The sequence below is a fragment of the Eriocheir sinensis genome, chromosome 42 (genome assembly GCF_024679095.1).
Source record: "Eriocheir sinensis breed Jianghai 21 chromosome 42, ASM2467909v1, whole genome shotgun sequence".
Lineage (NCBI taxonomy): Eukaryota > Metazoa > Arthropoda > Malacostraca > Decapoda > Varunidae > Eriocheir > Eriocheir sinensis.
The window spans coordinates 821,079-831,323 of record NC_066550.1 but is presented as its reverse complement, the minus strand read 5'-3'; the positions used below and the strand labels follow the sequence as shown (position 1 = coordinate 831,323).

The 10,245-nt window shown below is 45.8% G+C and overlaps 1 long non-coding RNA gene across 1 annotated transcript in view; it reads left to right on the top strand.

Annotated features, from left to right (window-relative positions):
• LOC127009785 (uncharacterized) overlaps nucleotides 1-6,295 on the top strand; it is a 70,092-nt gene extending 63,797 nt beyond the window's left edge. The window contains exon 2 of the long non-coding RNA XR_007762257.1: nucleotides 5,724-6,295. This is a non-coding gene — a long non-coding RNA (uncharacterized LOC127009785). The remainder of the gene's footprint in view (nucleotides 1-5,723) is intronic.
• Nucleotides 6,296-10,245: the final 3,950 nt, after the last annotated feature.

Here is a 10,245-nt window from a genome sequence, read left to right as displayed (position 1 = left end):
GGCGTCGTGACGCAAAGCACAGGCTGGTGTGTGGGGGACGGGGCGGCGCAAGGTAAGGAAAGGGCTGCTCCACACAAGGTCCACACACTCTTCCACCCATCTAGCCACCGATGTCCCTCCTCCCTACATCTATCCACCTCTCTCTCCCTTCTTCCGTTTTTTTATTTATTTACGTGTTCTCCCCCATGCATTCATCCACGTCCACCTCCCTCAACCCTTCTTTCTTTTATATTTCATGTCATCTCTTCGCCCTGCTCTATCCACACCGTCTGTCCCCCTCCTTCCATGCGTCCAGCTCTCCTTCCTTCCCCTCGCCCATACAAGTCGCTCCTGTCACCCACTCCTACACTGTCTCTCTCCCTCCCTCCGTGAAGGCAGTCGGGGGCGAGGCCATCTTGGGGGTGACACGCGGCGGGCGACGGCGAGGAGGGTGCCGGGCCTGACGTTCCCGCTCCTTTCCTCCCGCCTCTCCCGGTGCTCGTTCATTTTTGTCGTTTGTTATCATGTGTTGTGGTGATAGAGGGGCCGCCACGGGGACGCACCTCCCCCCCCGCCGCCCCCGCCCCGTGCCCTGTATTCCTGGCATGAGATAACTTAGCAAGTTTGTTCGTAACCGGCGTGCGGCGAACACTTGAGGCGACGAACGAAAACTAGTGTATCTGTCAGTGTGTGTGTGTGTGTGTGTGTGTGTGTGTGTGTGTGTGTGTGTTTTTGGGGGGGGGGGGGGGGGAGCGGAGCAGGATGTTAGGGCTACTACATTTATTATTTTTCAGACTTTTCCTTAGTGATCTTTCTCATAATAAAAAAAAGAGTATAACTTTCTAAACGCGACAGAGGGTGCATTTTGTTTTACGTCTCCGCCTATTGCGTCCGGGTTGATGGGTGGTCTTCAGGACAGCATGTGGGTAGTTTTAAGCCACTCGGCGGTGACTGAAAAATTCGAGGTGGTAACATGGGGATTCGAACTCGTGTCGTCCATCACGTGGTGAATGTGGGCCCAGCACGCTACCACTTCAGCCACCGCCTAATTACTGGATAAACGTTTGCTCCTATTGGATAAACGTTTGCTGTGACTGGGTAAACGTTCCCGGTAATATCCAAATGTAACGTTTCTATTTATTTTGCCCTTGAGCTGCTTCCCGGCCTTGCTTTAAAAATTGTTATCTTGTCCTTCCTCTGTCCCTTACCAGCGATTGTACGTGATGAGGAGGACTGGAGGTGGAGGTGGATTCTTTCTAGATCTTCTTTAGGAGTGGAGATGGAGTGGAGGTGGAGGTGAAGGAGGGTCGCCGCCATCCGTCAGAGGCGCTAATGACACTGTAAACAACCTCTGCCTCCTCCTCCTCCTCCTCCTCTCCTCCTCCTCCTCCATCACCTCATCTCCTTGAACTGACGGCTACCTCGTTTACCTCCTCCTCCTCCTCCTCCTCTCCATCACCTCATCTCCTTGAACTGACGGCTACCTCGTTTACCTCCTCCTCCTCCTCCTCCTCTCCATCACCTCATCTCCTTGAACTGACGGCTACCTCGTTTACCTCCTCCTCCTCCTCCTCCTCTCCATCACCTCATCTCCTTGAACTGACGGTTACCTCGTTTACCTCCTCCTCCTCCTCCTCCTCCTCCTCCTCCTCCTCCTCCTCTCCATCACCTCATCTCCTTGAACTGACGGCTACCTCGTTTACCTCCTCCTCCTCCTCCTCCTCCTCCTCCTCTCCATCACCTCATCTCCTTGAACTGACGTGTACCTCGTTTACCTCCTCCTCCTCCTCCTCCTCCTCCTCCTCCTCTCCATCACCTCATCTCCTTGAACTGACGGCTACCTCGTTTACCTCCTCCTCCTCCTCCTCCTCCTCCTCCTCCTCTCCATCACCTCATCTCCTTGAACTGACGGCTACCTCGTTTACCTCCTCCTCCTCCTCCTCCTCTCCATCACCTCATCTCCTTGAACTGACGGCTACCTCGTTTACCTCCTCCTCCTCCTCCTCCTCCTCCTCCTCCTCTCCATCACCTCATCACCTTGAACTGCTTACCTCGTTTACCTCCTCCTCCTCCTCCTCCTCCTCCTCCTCTCCATCCCCTCATCTCCTTGAACTGACGGCTACCTCGTTTACCTCCTCCTCCTCCTCCTCCTCCTCCTCCTCTCCATCACCTCATCTCCTTGAACTGACGGCTACCTCGTTTACCTCCTCCTCCTCCTCCTCCTCCTCCTCCTCCTCCTCCTCCTCCTCTCCATCCCCTCATCTCCTTGAACTGACGGTTACCTCGTTTACCTCCTCCTCCTCCTCCTCCTCCTCCTCCTCCTCCTCCTCCTCTTCCTCCTTGTTTACCTCCTCCTCCCTCCTCCTCCTCCTCCGTAATGGAGGAGGAGGGAGAGGAGGAGCTGATAGTATCTAATTTTCTTTCTGATTTTATCTCCATTTTTTTCACATTATTTAATCAAGTTTATATTATTGAGTGTGTACGAGAGAGAGAGAGAGAGAGAGAGAGAGAGAGAGAGAGAGAGAGAGAGAGAGAGAGAGAGAGAGAGAGAGAGAGAGAGAGAGAGAGAGAGAGAGAGAGAGAGTATTTGCTCTGTCTAATCTTTACTTTAGTTTTTTTAGTCTTTTTCTAAACACATGTTTGTTATAAGATTGTGCTACATGGTGTGGTAGAGAGATCAATAGAATGGGGCCTTGGACTGGGAGCGAACGTGTCCCGCAGTGTGTGTTGGTGTGGGTAACATGTAGGTTGTCCTGCTGTCTTGTTGTGTAGCTACTCTGTGTCGCCCCAGCCGTGGAGGGCAGCTGCAGGATCCACTCTGGATATATCGCACATTTTGTTTTATACACGGTTGCAGCAACACCAAAATGGTCTTCTGGTCCATTTTGAGCCAGTTCAGTTGTGTAATAAAAGAGGTGGCGTGGTCACACCTCCTCGCTCCCCCAATTCATATCTTTGCCGCAAAGTTCTGTAGTTATTTGTAGTGCCGTACACTGGTAGGCAATAATGAATGATACTTAGAGGAAGGGAACTCCTTTTTTATGTATTATATTATCAAATTTATCTTTAATTCTGTTTGTAAATAGTAGAGTTGCAATGTCTTTCTTGTGGATTTCGTTTATATGTATGTTAAACGTCAAGTGGGAGTCCATATAAACGCCAAGATTCTTGATATGTTTGCTAGGAGTGATGGGAGTGTTGCCAAAGATGAGAGTGGTGTTTTGGGGAGTTTGTTTAATGCTTGACCACGTCCACACTGTGTTTTATTAGTATTCAGCAATAGACCGTTTTTATTATAGTACTCCCTGGCCAGTGTGAAGGTCTCTTGTGCCGCCATGATGGGGTCAGGCAGCGTATTATTTGTGTCTGCGTACTGTACCATCGCGCGTCTATGCATCGTTTCAGCGAGGTCTTTGACAAAAATGATGAAAAGAATTGCCCCTAATATTGATCCCTGAGGAGCTCCGTATTGTATTGGTGCAGTCGTAGACGTGGTACTATTGACCTTCACTTTTTGACCTTGAGCAGTTTATATTAAGATATCGTGTTTTATGCTATTGAAGGCTTTTGATAGGTCGCACAACGTTATAAGCAATAGTTTCTTCTCATCCATATTTCTGCATGTTATTTGTAACCGTGGTAAGGGCGGTCTCTGTTGAAAGTTTAGGTCTGAAGCCGTGTTGAGTGTTAGAGAGAAGCTTCTTGGACTCTAGGAAGGTGGTCATCTGTTGGACTACAGTTTTCTCTGATATCTCTGAGAGAATGGGTAACAGTGATATTGACCGATAATTGTTTACGTTCCCCCAGTCTCTGTTTTTATAGATAGGTATGACGGTCGCGTGTTTCCACATGGTAGGGAATTTTCCAGTAACAATCGATGTGTTGATGATTGTAGTAATGTATGTGATCGTAACGGGTAGGGAATCTTGGATGTACCGAAGTGTAATCCCATCTGAACCGCTGAGTTAGTGTTCTTTAGGTTTTTAATAGTTAATATGACTGTGTTCATGTCTGCTGGGCCGGCCCTGAAAAGATGAGTGTGGTTTACATCTTGTTGGGGTATAATACGGTTTTGATTTGTAATATTGAGATTGTTTTGCACTGTTAGGAAGGCGCGTTCCCCACGTTAACAAACAGAACAGTGGATTTATCCGGCATTTCACGTTCGTTATGAAGTTATTGTTATTAGTTTCTTTTTTGCTGGGTTGATGTCTTGTATTATTTTCCATGTGGCCGCTGAATTGCCTCTACCGTCGTATATTTTTCTCGGCAATATGATTGTTCAGCATAACGCAGCAGTGACTTTACTCTATTGCGTCGGTGTTTATATTGCTCTAGTAACTCAGCATTATTACGATTTTGTCTCAGGCGCGCTTGAAGGGTGTTTCGTGTTGACATAGCTGAGCGAATTTCGTCGTTTATCCAGGAGTCAAAAGGCTCATTTATTTCTTTGGTGACAAAAGGAGCGCATTGTTCCAGGCAGTTTGAGAGTACAGACGTGAGGGAGTGTACCTGGATGTCTACGTTGTCTGTAGAGGAAATTTCCTTTAGGGCGGGAGCAGCGCCTATTAAGCCATCACAGGACAGGTCTTTGCTGTGAGCCCCGAGATGACGAAAAGTTATCATTCCCGGCTTGCGTTTAGGTTTGGTAATTTTAACCATTGCTGTTATAAGGTCACAGTCTGATATAGTGTTAGGTATTATGTCTTTGTGTATTATTGCGTCATGTTTGTTAGTAACAATGATGTCTAGATGTGTGGCTGACTGAGGGGTGACGCAGGTGTCAATAATCTGGTGTAATTTATTTATACATATTATGGTACCTAGTTTGTTGCTGGTAGGTATATAGTAAAGCATCATTTAAGGCACCGAGCATATAAAAACTTTTGCTCTTCAGGCACATAATCTCAAGGTCTCGTGTATATAGTCAAAGGTTTGTTGAGACGCTGAGGGTAATTTTCTACAATGTACACTGATCCAGATGTCTTCAGTACCATTAGGCCTAGCAAGGTCACACGTAATCAGAGAGAGAGAGAGAGAGAGAGAGAGAGAGAGAGAGAGAGAGAGAGAGAGAGAGAGAGAGAGAGAGAAAACACACACACACACACACACACACACACACACACACTAAATACACACAATGAGTGTGTGTGGGGGGTGAAGGGTGGGGTAGTAGAGAGATAGATGTTGGTAATGACAACAATATCAACTAACTAAAGCATTACGAAGCATTATATCTATTAAATGCTCTCTCTCTCTCTCTCTCTCTCTCTCTCTCTCTCTCTCTCTCAATAAACAATGAGGGAAATCAGAAGCAAAGAGGGAAACGCATGCCGCGCCAAAACACTCGGCCGGCTCCTGCCATCCCAGACTCGACAAACTCAGCCTTTGCGCCGTCGCGGTGTTTACGATTAATTTAATATTCTCGACTGGAGTTGTCCTGCAGTCGTCTGGAGTTCCCGCCCTCCCCAGCCTCGGCGGTGCTTGGGAGCGTCGGGGAGCCCAAGGCCTCCCTGGCGAGCGCCGCAGGGCTGAGGGGTTCCGGCAGGGCGTCTCGGCTCCCTCGGGGCGTCCATGGCGGTGCCGGAGATCCTGAGTGTCCAGGGGCGTGGAGAGGGGAGTGCTTTTGGTGCTGTATGTTGATATGGGCGGGTCTTTTCTGGGGTGAAGGAGACTCATTCGTATCAGCACACAGCACCAAGGAAGGGCGATTTCTGAACAACTCCACCAAAGGGATATTACAGGTGAAAAACACCGAAAATAAGGAGAATAAACTAAAGAAACATCAGAAATAGCATAACACTGGAACGGAATTCCAGGAAATAGATATGACGGTAGCACGCCATGAGAAAAAGGAAAAAAATATAACGAAAACACGTACAAAAATCCAGCATGAAGGCCCTTGGTGCCGTGTATTGGTGCGGGAGAGCCTTCTCTGGGGTGAAGGAGACTCGGCTGTAGCAAGATACGGCACCAGGTGGAGGCGATGTAGATACTCTACACAACACTGTCACACGACACATGAAGAAAAACAACACCGGAGACAGGATAATGCAGAAAAGGAATACCAGGAAAAAAAATCAGATACAAAACACAACATTAACAAAATAACAACTTGGATTTAGGACTTTGGTGTGGTATGCTGGTACGGGTAAGCCTTCTCTGGGGTGAAGGAGACTCAGCTGTAGCAGGATACCGCATTAAGGAAAGGCGATGTAGATACCCTACACCACACTGTCACGCGGGGAATAAAGAAAAATAACACCGGAGACGGAATAATACAGAAGAAAAGGAAAAGGATCACACAGAAACACAACACCAATAAAGGGAAAACAACAACGACAACAACAAAGTATATAAATTACAATCTAGCACCCAGGCGTCTGGTGTGGCGTGTTGGCACGGGCGAGGCTTCTCTGGGGTGAAGGGGATTTAAGTTTACGGAGCAAAAAAGGATTTAAGGAACGAAAGAGGATTTAAGTTTACGGAGCAAAAAAGGATTTAAGTTTACGGAGCAAAAAAGGATTTAAGTTTACGGAGCAAAAAAGGATTTAAGTTTACGGAGCAAAAAAGGATTTAAGTTTACGGAGCAAAAAAGGATTTAAGTTTACGGAGCAAAAAAGGATTTAAGTTTACGGAGCAAAAAAGGATTTAAGGAACGAAAGAGGATTTAAGTTTATGGAACAGAGAGGGGATTTAAGTTTAAGGAACAAAAAAGGATGTAAGTTTAAGGAACAAAATAAAGGATTTAAGTTTCATTAACAAAGAAAGGATTTAAGTTTACGGAGCAAAAAAGGATTTAAAGAACAAAAAAGGAATCAACTTTTATGAGCAAGGAAAGGACAAGTTTTTGCGTTGCGTTAATTTTATCGGCGGAGGAATCTTGTCTCCGGAGTCCGTGAACGAACTTTTGAGCTTTGCGTGTCGGCTCAACGCGTGTGTGATCGATGCTGTGTTGTTTTTGTCGCCAGAGGAAGTGAACAATATTTCCTTCACCATCCTCCCGCTTGTCTGTCAGTTTGTCTTTTAACAAATGATCTCATAAATAGATTCACATCCAGAATTATTACAGGCCGTCCAAACGAAGTCTCCCTCTGATCCTGGGCTGCGTTTGTCAGGCCTCTTCTGACTGGCGGCCTCCTCTCTGTGCATCACACGTGCCCTCGTGCTGCGTGTTGCTGTTTTATATGTCTAACCCGGCGGCCGGAAAATGGGTGCCAAGGGAAACCCGAGGAAGGTAAACTGTGCTGACCGGATGTCACCCTGGCTCGTTTGACTTACCCCAGCCCAGCCTGCCTTGCCCGCCACGGGTTCCAGGGGTAATGAATCGAGGATGAGCTCCGAGGCCACGCGCAGCCATTGTGTAGGGTCCCATTATTTACCCGGGTATGTGTGTGTGTGTGTGTGTGTGTGTGTCTTTGGCGCAGTTCCCACTATTCCGCTTCCATGGATCCGTAGACCGTCAGTGACGTCATCGACGAGGAGGACGGTGGGAGCCGGGGCTCGCCCGGGCCCTCGCGCGGAGCTCCGTCGGCCTGTCTAGAGATGAATCCAAGCTAGCGGGGTTCCCACTATTCCGTTTTGACGGATCCCTCGACGTTAATGACGTCAGAATGACGTCAGCGAAACAGTGGCCGCTCGGCACGGATGATCCACTCCGTCAGTCCATCGCTCATCATTTGTTGAAAAACATATGGACAGCATTAACAAAAACGACGTCTTGTATATGTTTTTTTGTAGCTAAGTATTTTTATTTCATATTTTCATGATATGTAGGATATTCAACGGCACTCGACTGGCACCACCGCCCCTACCCCGGATCCAAAAGTTAATTTGAGTTCATCTCTGGACTGGCTCCGCGCGGGGCCCGGGCGCATACTCATATTCGCCAAGTCTGGAACACCTCGTCTCCACGGGAAATTAGGACCAATCACAGCTCGCGCTCAGCCAGGCCACGTATTGGCAGCTCGTGACGTCGTTACTTACCCTTTATTTACACAGTTTTATCATATATATTTTAATTATTTTGTGAGAACACACATATTTTAAACAGATGAGATGTTTATACTGATGTTACTGATGTCTGACACATTACAACACAGAGCTGGAACACATAAGTGATAACTGTGACGAGCTAAGTTGTCTGTGGGGGCGTGAACTGGATACAAGAAGAGCGTGATTCCGTCTGCCAAGAATTGCATTTTTACAAGAGAGACACCCATCCACCCGCCCACCAACACACACACACACACACACACACACACACACACACACACACACACACACACACACACACATTGCAGGAAATAAACACACACACACACACACACACACACACACACACACACACACACACACACACACACACACACACACACACACACACACACACACACACACACACACACACACACACACACATTGCAAGAAATAAACACACACACACACACACACACACACACACACACACACACACACACACAGTCTGGGGGGTCTACTTACTGCCATAAGGAAAAATGTTAGCTTTCAGTGGAGGCACATAAAAACAAACTCTCAATTACAGTAGACAGAGGGAGTGCAAATTTAGGTAAGGAGTTGGTAATAAGCTGTGTTTACTTTCCCTCCTCACACTCAAGATATGGCACTGAAGAGTACTTTGATGAGATGGACAATTATTTGATAACTTATCCCAGTGATGACTATATGCATGTACTGTGTGGTGATTTTAATGCTCATACTCTCACTATGTTCCCTCTGGTGCTGGTGATGGTGATCTGGTGCCTGCCGAAATCCCCACATAAGTGTAACTGATTATGGTATAACTAAGACCAGGGCAAACCAAGATCTGACCCTAGACAGGAACTTTTATGACAGGAAACTGGTTGAAATTTGTAAAAATCATCAAGTGTTTATATTTAATGGAATGAGGGGGGAAGACTGGTATTTGCATACAATACAAATATATATTACTTCTTAGGTTCACCTGAAGTTATGCAGTATGTGGTGGTTTTTAGAGTATTGGATCATGATCCGCTATTGTCTGATGTACACTGTGGATTACACGTAAAGGTGAAATTTATGGGACCAAGTAATGTACCCGCTAGCGAGTGATGACAACATTGATAATAATGAAGTGAATATTCTAAATGATCATGATAATATGGATAATGAACTCTCACCATTACTTAATGACCCTATAACCAACGAAGAGTTTGCAAGAAATATTAAAAAAAAAAAAAAAAAATCCCAAGCATCTGACAAGATATTAAATGAATGCATTAAAAGTACTCAGCATATTTTGTCCCCCTATTTGTTAAGCTGTTTAATAAGATACTTGATACTGCCATCTGCGTGGCTGGTTGGGGCAACAGTGCCGCTTTATAAGAATAAGGGTGACACTCAGCATGTTAACAACTACCGGGGGATCACTTTGCTTAGTTGTATGGGGAAGCTGCTTACCTCAATACTTAACGAGAGACTCATTGAATACTCAAATACTAAGTTTATTATTACTGAAACACAAGTAGGTTTTAGGCATGAGTTCTCTACACTGGATCATATATTTTTGCTTAAATGTATAATTGATTTGTTCAACTGGAGGAAAAGGAAGCTGTTTGTGGACTACAAGAAAGCTTTTGATATGGTGTGGCGTGAAGGTTCGTGGTACAAGTTGGTGAAGGAAAAGGTGCATGGGAAAATATTTAATGTAATCAGAAACATGTATGACAACATCAGGTCTTGTGTCACGCTGAGCCAACAGACGTCAGACACCTTTGTATGTAATGCAGGGTAAGGCAGGGAGAAAATTTGTCACCATTGCTGTTCGCTTTTTATATTAATGATATTGGAAGTAAATTGAATTGTAATTATAAGATTTTGGTGATGATTTCTTAAATTCATGCCTAAAACTCCTGGTATTAATGTATGCAGCCGATACAATTATTGTGTGTGATAGTGAGGAGGGAATGCAACAAGCCTTGACTGCTTTTAATTTGTGCTGTAATCAGTGGAAACTACAACTTAGCAGCAACAAAACAAAAATAGTCATGTTTAGTAGGGGAAGAGCCAACATTGATAACTACAAATTTGAATTTGGAGGTGAAAACATTGAAGTAGTGGAAGACTATAAGTATCTTGGTGTGTTATTTAATTACAATGGAAGGTTCCGAGTAGCCGAGCTGGATCTTAAAGAACAGGCAACACGGGCAATATATTCACTGATAGGAAAGTGTAGGAAATTTGACTTGCCAGCCGACATGCAAACTG